Source organism: Fukomys damarensis, unplaced genomic scaffold, assembly GCF_012274545.1.
Source record: "Fukomys damarensis isolate Sample0158 unplaced genomic scaffold, DMR_v1.0_HiC HiC_scaffold_18, whole genome shotgun sequence".
NCBI classification, from domain to species: domain Eukaryota; kingdom Metazoa; phylum Chordata; class Mammalia; order Rodentia; family Bathyergidae; genus Fukomys; species Fukomys damarensis.
The window spans coordinates 18,725,317-18,733,535 of NW_022900930.1; positions in this window are offsets into that span (position 1 = coordinate 18,725,317).

The window sequence follows — 8,219 nt, forward strand, 5'->3', positions numbered from 1 at the left end:
TTTCTCCAGTGTGCCTCCTTCTCTAATCGGACATGTGGGAATTTATATTCTCTCGCTGTTGTTTTATTTTTTTAAATATATTTTTATCGACTAGCACTGGTCTTGACTTTGGGCTAAGTTCTGAATTTGACCTCTCTCGCGCACTTCTTTATATTAAGTTAGGGATTATGTGAGTCTTGGGGGAAGCAGGGAGGAAAAATAGGAGGACTTCTTCCTTCTTTCAATTCTTACCAGTGCTTGACATAAGATGAAGTGCTCTAATGAGTCCCTGGAAAGTTAGTGTTATTTCTGATGCTAGAAGTTCTTAGCCAGTTTCTTCAAAATATCAGAATTTTTCATCAAGTTTTCTTAGTATTTTTATGAAAAAATTTTTTACTGAGTTGAGCAGGTGCAAACATCATTCTTCTGCTTCTATCTTCTCAAGAAAACACGATTATTGCCTCTCTTGAATGAATGTATAAATTGTTCACACTTGGTGATTAAAAACTAGTAATGACATAAATTGTACGCTCATTTTACCAAGCACTAAATTGTTTTCTCTAAAGAAGAGCTGATAATTGAATGTCTTTAAATTTAACATTGGAGAAGTTACTTAGGGTGAAAAAAGATTTAGATTTTACAAAAGACAATTCTTGTACATTCTCATCTTGTCGGTGCACAGGACTAAAATTTACACTTTCTAAAGTCTTGGGCCTTTGATCCAAATAGCAAAAGTTAAGCAGAGGGTTGTGCACCTATCTGTTTGCTTTGGTACAATATGTCCATGTTTTAGAATTATAGCTTCTGAAAATAATTGCAATAAGGGAAAAGAATAAAATGTGACATAATGAAAGATGGAAATAATGTGTTTGTAGATGGGGAGGGGAGGAGGGGTGAAGGGAGGGCAGGGGTAAGGGGAAAAATGAGAACCAAGACTTGCCATGTAGAGGTACAAGATCCCAGCAATGAATGTAACTGTACTGTATCCCTAAAATGTACCAATAAACTCAATTAAAGCTGGAAAAAAATAATTGCAATGTAGATAAAATGCTCTAAAAGGAAGAGAAAAAATATTTTAAAATATGTGCCATTATTCATTCAATTAACTTGTCTTTATTATTATCCAGTTGAAAAGATAATAATTAGAATGAAGAACATGGGAGGGGTAGGGGAAAGGAAAGAAGGGACTGGAATTCATATGAGAAAATGAAAAATAATGGAATGCAAATAAAGTCTGTAGATAGGGAGGGAAGAAGGGGTTGAAAGGCGGGAAGAGGTATGGGGAAAAAAAGAAGAACCAAGATTGACTATGTAAAGGTACAAATTTCCAACAATGAATGTCATTATATTGTTACCTTACATGTACCAATAAAATTAATTTAAAAAAGAATAAACTAATTTTGTTTTTACCTTTATGTGATTTTTAATTTAATTTAAATAAATGTGTATTATTACAAGATTGTATGTGCTTTTCAACATAATAAATGTTATAACCATTATACACTTAATTCTGTATTTATTAGTTATGAGTTTTACCTGACTATGTCATTCATTGATTTATTTATAAAAACCTTATTTTTCCTCTGATTTCCAAGCTTTAGAGAATGAGCTGTATATACACGCGTACACATTATACACATGTGTACACCATGTTAATAATTAAGACATATTCACATGCTTGTACATACATATATGTTATGTATGGATGCGTATGAGAACATGTCTTAGTTACGTTTCTTCATTGCTGAGAGAAAACACCCAACACCCTCAAAATTAAAGGAAGATTTATTTTAGCTCACTGTGGCATTCATTCCATAGTCAGCTGGCTCCAAGGCAGGGTGTCGTGGCAGAGGGGCATCGCGGAGGATGAGCAGTCCATGGAAAAGCAGCCAACAGGAAGCATAGCAGCAAGGAGCTTCTAAAAGCCCTGCCCATGAGTTCAGGAGACTCTGGAGGACATCTAGATAAAAGCCATAACAACATGTGAATATACATCTGCGGCTGCTTTCTCAAGGACAGCCAAATGTCCACACAGTGTGCATTAATTTATTGTCAACGGGACAAATAACAAATGGGAGTTACCTCTTGGACAATTTACCACTTAGTAAACTACGGTTTTTTTAGATGTTGCCGTGACAAAAGAAAGACAAGTACCAAGTATTCAGAGGACTGCATTTTCTTAGACATTGGACAATATTTTACAAATATATATGCTTTATGTTTAAGTATATTTATATTGCTATTTACTGGTATTTTGTATGCATTGAATGTTTTGGTTTTTTGTTCTTAAGAATTATCCACATTTATGGAGTAAAGCATGATATTTTTATATATGTATATATTATTAAATGATTTAGTCAATCTAATATATCTATGCTGTTATAACAATCATTGTTTTTGAGATGGAATATTTAAAATATACTCCCAACAAATTTGAACATTTGTACATTATTAACTGCAATTGCCATATAATATAATACAACTCCAGAACTTATTCCTCTTAACTGAAACATCGTGTTGTTTGATTAACATCTCCATTGATCCTCTCCTTAACTCCTGATAATCACTGTTCTATTCTTTATTTTCAAGATTTGAGTGTTTTGGATTCCATATATACATGAGATCACAAAATATATATTTTTTTGTGTCCAACTTATTTCATTTAGCTTGAGGTCCTTCATATTCATCCATGGTTTTCTAAATGATGACACTGTCTTCTTTTTTAAGGCTGAGTACTATTCCTATATACACAAATAGCTATATATCACTTTTTCATTTTATTTACATGTATGTATGTATATATATGAATATATATATGAATATATATATATATGTGTATATATATATGTATACACACACACACACACACACGTGCATGTTCCTTACCATTCATTGTTGATGTACACTTAGATTGATCTCATATCTTGCTTTTTTATAAATAATTGTGTGAAGAGCATGGGAGTGCAAATATCACTTGTTTATAGTGATTTTATTTCTTTCGTGAATACGTTTGGAGTGGCATTGCTGACTCACGTGATTGTTTATTTTTAAATTTTTGAGGAATCTCCAAGCTGCTATGCTAACATTTTCACTAATAATGTACAAAAGTTATTTTTTCTTCTGCATGACTTACTTTGAACGAAAATTTTATTTAAAGTAGTCATCTGTCTACTGAATTGTATTTCATCTATTAATAAAAATACGGGCAAATTACTGGGCTTAACCATGATAATAAATTCCTTTGTGTTTCATTTGTTGTCTACATCATCATGAGATATAATTTTACATTTAGTATTTTTATGACTTGAATTACATTCTTCCAAAAAAGACATGGCAGAGTCCTAATTTCCAGTGTTTGAGAATGTACATTTATTTGAGAGTAGAGTCTTTAGAGGTAATCAAGTTGAAAGTCATCAAGATAACACCATACATGATAAAATTGGTGTCTGTATAAAAAAGAACACAGAGCAGATGCATTTTTAGAGTATATGATTCAAGGAGACCCCGGGGAGAAGACAAGCCTGAGAGAAGGGCCTTGAACAACTCTTTCCCTCAGAGCCCCAGAAGAAAACACATCTTGCTCTACCTTCACCCTGAATTACTAACTTCAGGCACTGTGAGGCAATAATTTTCTGTTGTTCAGACTACTCAGTTTGCCCCATTTTTTATGGAAGCACAGAGACACTAATATAGGCATTCTTTTAAATTTTACTTTAAATTAATAGCTTTAATACGTAGTCCTTCATATGATTTAATGTTTTCATTCTTTAAAGCATCAGTTGATAGTAACCAGTAATTTAGTGTAGTAAAACATCAATTATAAGCACATTTTAATTATGCATGCATATTTCCTTTTCCCCTTGCTTTACTTTGATTCTTCTCTTTGCTTCTCTCTCTGACCACCCATTCTCTAAGTCTGCCTCTCTGATCTTCTCTATTTCTTCAGACTTCTTTTTCTAAGCAGTTTATGTGCTAATTCCTTTCTTGTTTTTATCTTCTCTTTCCTTTAGATGATCCTAGGCACGTGTCAACTTCAGCGAAGCTGTCTATTGCATAATCCATTGCTTGCAATCTATCTTAGAATAAGAAGCACCAGTCAAGCTTTCATCACACTTTACAAAAGAGGTTTAGCATTGATGGCCAGAGCACCCTGAACCCACGCGATCTCACTTGAGAAAAAAGGGTAGGACAAGGGATTAAATTGGGACATGACTGTGCTCCATGGTACTCAGCAGTGGGAACAATCTGAGCAATACAGATGAAATCAAATTTGAAATTCATATAATTGAAAATTCTTTCAGTATTAAGTAAATAAAATGTAAAAAAAATTATGCTCTAGAAATAGAAATTATCTTTTCAGGAATGTATTATATAATGAAGCATATTTAAAGAGAAGCACATCAACCATTCTTTGTTGCCAGTTGACTAACATGGAATTTCTAAGAATGTCTGCATTTGTAGGGCACAGACTTGAATTTGTATGCAAAATAGTAAGCAAGTCAGTAACAGCTTCTATAATAAAAAAATTGAGATTTTTCTCCAAACCTATCCTTAAAATGTATATGTTCCATTAATAAGATAGAAGGCTAACAGTAATTCTCTAAACAACCAGTGTTTCTATAAATATCACACATGCCAATACAGGAATAAAATTATCTTTCTATTGTTTATAAAAATATTACAAAAGTACTGTCATTTGAATGGCAGAATGTGTAGCCAACAACACAGAAAAAATACTATACAACTGCATTTGGCACAGAAAAACAAAACAAATTATGGGTATCTGTTGGCCTGTTAAAATCCAAACTTTTAGTTCGTTCATACCTCATTCTAAATAAATATTCCCTTCTATATATGATTATGGCTGTGAATATATATTTTGTAAAGTGTATAATTGCATCCTATTAAAACAAAACTAAATATATCCAAACACAGTGTCCCATTAGCCAGATCCCAAATACCCCTGAAATTTTCAGTATCACATGATATGAGATTAATGGAGCAGTGAAAAATACAGTGCTTCTGGATTGCTTTCAAAATTTATTGACTTTTGCTTTCATTTATACATATACTTCATAGAAATATCTAAAGTTACAAAAACATGATATGTGACTCCTTTGCCGGCCACGATCTCGCTCAGCACCCTGGAATAGCTGAAGTCATTCACATTTTCGGAAGCATCACCTTCATTTGCACTAAGAATCAACCCAACCCCTCTGTTGTTCCATGGAAACAATTGGTTGTTCAACAAACTTTGCCAGTGCAGTTGATACATATTGGGCACTGCTTCTAGTACAGTGGTCACAGTGGTGAGCAAGACAATGTTCTTGTCCTCAAAGAAAGTGTCTTCAAGCTGAGAGGAGTCCATGAAGGAAAAATACCAAACAAACAAAAACCAAGGCTACTTTAACTACTCACACATAAGCTTTACAGAAAATAAAACAGGATGAGAGAGATGACTCTGAAAATGAACTACTCTAGATAGTCTTTGGAGGTGACTCCGAGAACACAGTCCTCTGAGCTATAATAAACTGAGGTGTAATAAACATAAACCCGCTTATCAATTTTTTGGAGGGGGAGTATATTTTAAACAGTAAGTGCAAAATCTCAGGAACAGATAGTTTTATAGGTGCAAGGAATACATAAATAGTGATCTGTGACTAGTGTAGGGTGCAGGTTGCTAGGAAATGAGGAGTCAGTGGTAACACTGGGTATGTGAGTCTTCTCACCAACAGTAGTAAGTCTGTAAGTGTTATTCTAAATGCAAAATGCTATTCCTTCTTGAATACTCCAAAACTACTTCAAATGTAATATGTCTAACACCAAATTCACCGTCTTTTTTCCATGAACATGTTCATGTTTCCACGTTGCCCATCTCGGTTAATAAAATCATCTCCTCTGTTATAAAACATAAACCATCTCCTGCTCTGCTGTGTAATCGTGACTTTCAGTTCTAGTCAATTACCCAACGCCATTGATTGATTCTTCCTTCTAAGCACCTCTCATCACAAGCTCCTTTGTGGGTCTCCGCCAGTGCTTCAGCCTATACTTCCTTTCTTTGAATGCAATCTCGTCTTATTTTACTCTTGAAAGATCCACAGCCTGGATTTTTACCCCTTCGCATTCAACTTTGCACAGCAACTGTCACAATATTTCTAAAGAATTATCTGTTATGTACTTTTCCTGTTCAAGTTCTCTAATAGTTCACCACTGCATATAGAATAAAGTCTTCACCCTTGGGCATAGATAGATTTCAAAGTTCTTTAGGTCTGGCTCTTATCTACAGCTCCAATCTCTGACCTGTCACACAAATTAATTCTCCAACAAAACCCAAACTACTTCCAATTTCCTTTACCTCCCCACTGCTTCGAAACTCTATTCTTTGCACATGCTGTTTCTGACATTTGGAATGACTCACCTCATTACACCCCTTGCTGTGCCCCTGCAAAATCCATCCTTAAAAAACGAGTTTTAGTGTCACTTTTTAACAGTATTTCACCTGAACACTCACACTTTCTCCTGTTCTCTCTCTCACACACACACACAGCCCACCGACGCCAGTACCAGCACTTGACTTCTTATTGCCTCTGTGCTGTCTGCTGTATTTTGCACACAGTATAACCATAGAACCATGTTCTGTTCTCTGTTGTGATTCTGTGTCTGTGCCTCAATGCAGCCTGTGATGAAAGCCTACAGAATCAGTGATGGAACAATACACTTATCAATCATCTGAATAAAATAGGAGGGACACATGAGACTTAAGCGTCATTAAAGTAATCCCTTCAAATTACAAATGAAGAAACCAATAACCAGAAAGATTAAAGACAAAAGGACTCTGTAACTAGTTTTTCCAGAGCCCCAAAGACCCTCAATTCCTCTATCTCATGAGCTTTATCTTGGAACTTTGTACGTGATTGGCATTATTGCCTTTATCTCATATGTTGACTTTAATGATTGGTTTCTAACATGGATAGTTGATAGATAGGTATGGATTCATTTATTAAATATATGAATCACTATCAATATGTGTTGAATGAATGAAATAATAGTGCTGAGCTTGCAATAACCTAATTGACACTATCAACAACTATGTGTTTCTATGCATTTACTTGTTGCTTTATCTATTAATTCTCCTGCCATTTCACCACACATATGCTGCGCATCATATTCTGTGTTGAGAATGAAAATACATGATATTGTGTTAAGAATGAAAAAAACATGATCTTTCCATTCCAGAGAATCATAGAGAAATAGGCACATGTTCTGGATATTAGGGCAGGGTCAAGGGATTATATAATAGAAGTGAGAATAAACCAAATACGTAATTTTTCTAGAAAAGAGCAAGCAAATTTTTTAGAGAAACTAATATTTGTGCTTTATGTTCTTTCACTGCCAAGTGCTAAACTTGGTAGCAATAATTTTAAGAGGGAAATGCAAGGATAAATCACGAAATAATTGAACAGTGTTTTGTAGACTCTCAGCTTGAATTCATCTCAAGACCAATACTGTCAAAATAAAAGTCAAAGTTGATCAATGATATTCATATGCCATAAAATTTAGCATCTATTTCAAATTTATAACTTTGTACATTATTTATCAACTTTACCTTTGAAGTGCTTTATAACATTTCAGCTTTAAAGTTTAATTTTAATTTTTCCTTCTGAACCTTCTAAAATTAGCCTAGGTCCAAAACTCATTTATGAGCTCCCTTCAACTGGTATGAACAACATACTGACTTTATGTGTAACAAAATGCAAATATGAGGAAGTTCTACGAAAATATATTTTGGCAAATGGAATTGTCCTTCTGCTGTCAAAATAAGACTGCATCATATTTCACAGATCAGGATTTCACAAATCCTGACAAACTTTTTTTCATTTGGTTTATCCTATTTCTTTGCTTAACCTGTGTCCAAAGACAATTTTGTATATGAACAAATCTACTCTCAGCCATAGATTTCTGGAAGTCTAAAAAAGAATTATTGGAACTCACCATCTTGATCTCCAAATATAGAACTTTACCCTGCTTATATAAACATTCCAAAACTCTAGTCATGTATTTTAATTTATTTTATTCACTGTGAAGATTCTCTCATTATTTTTCAACATTTTCAATAATAGTCTTTGAAAACACTGAATCAAATTTCTCATTTATTCTCACTACTGGAAAGATGCTGTAACACTTTTTCCTTCAACTTGAGAACTTAAAAACCATAAAATACCAATTTCAATAATTGAGTT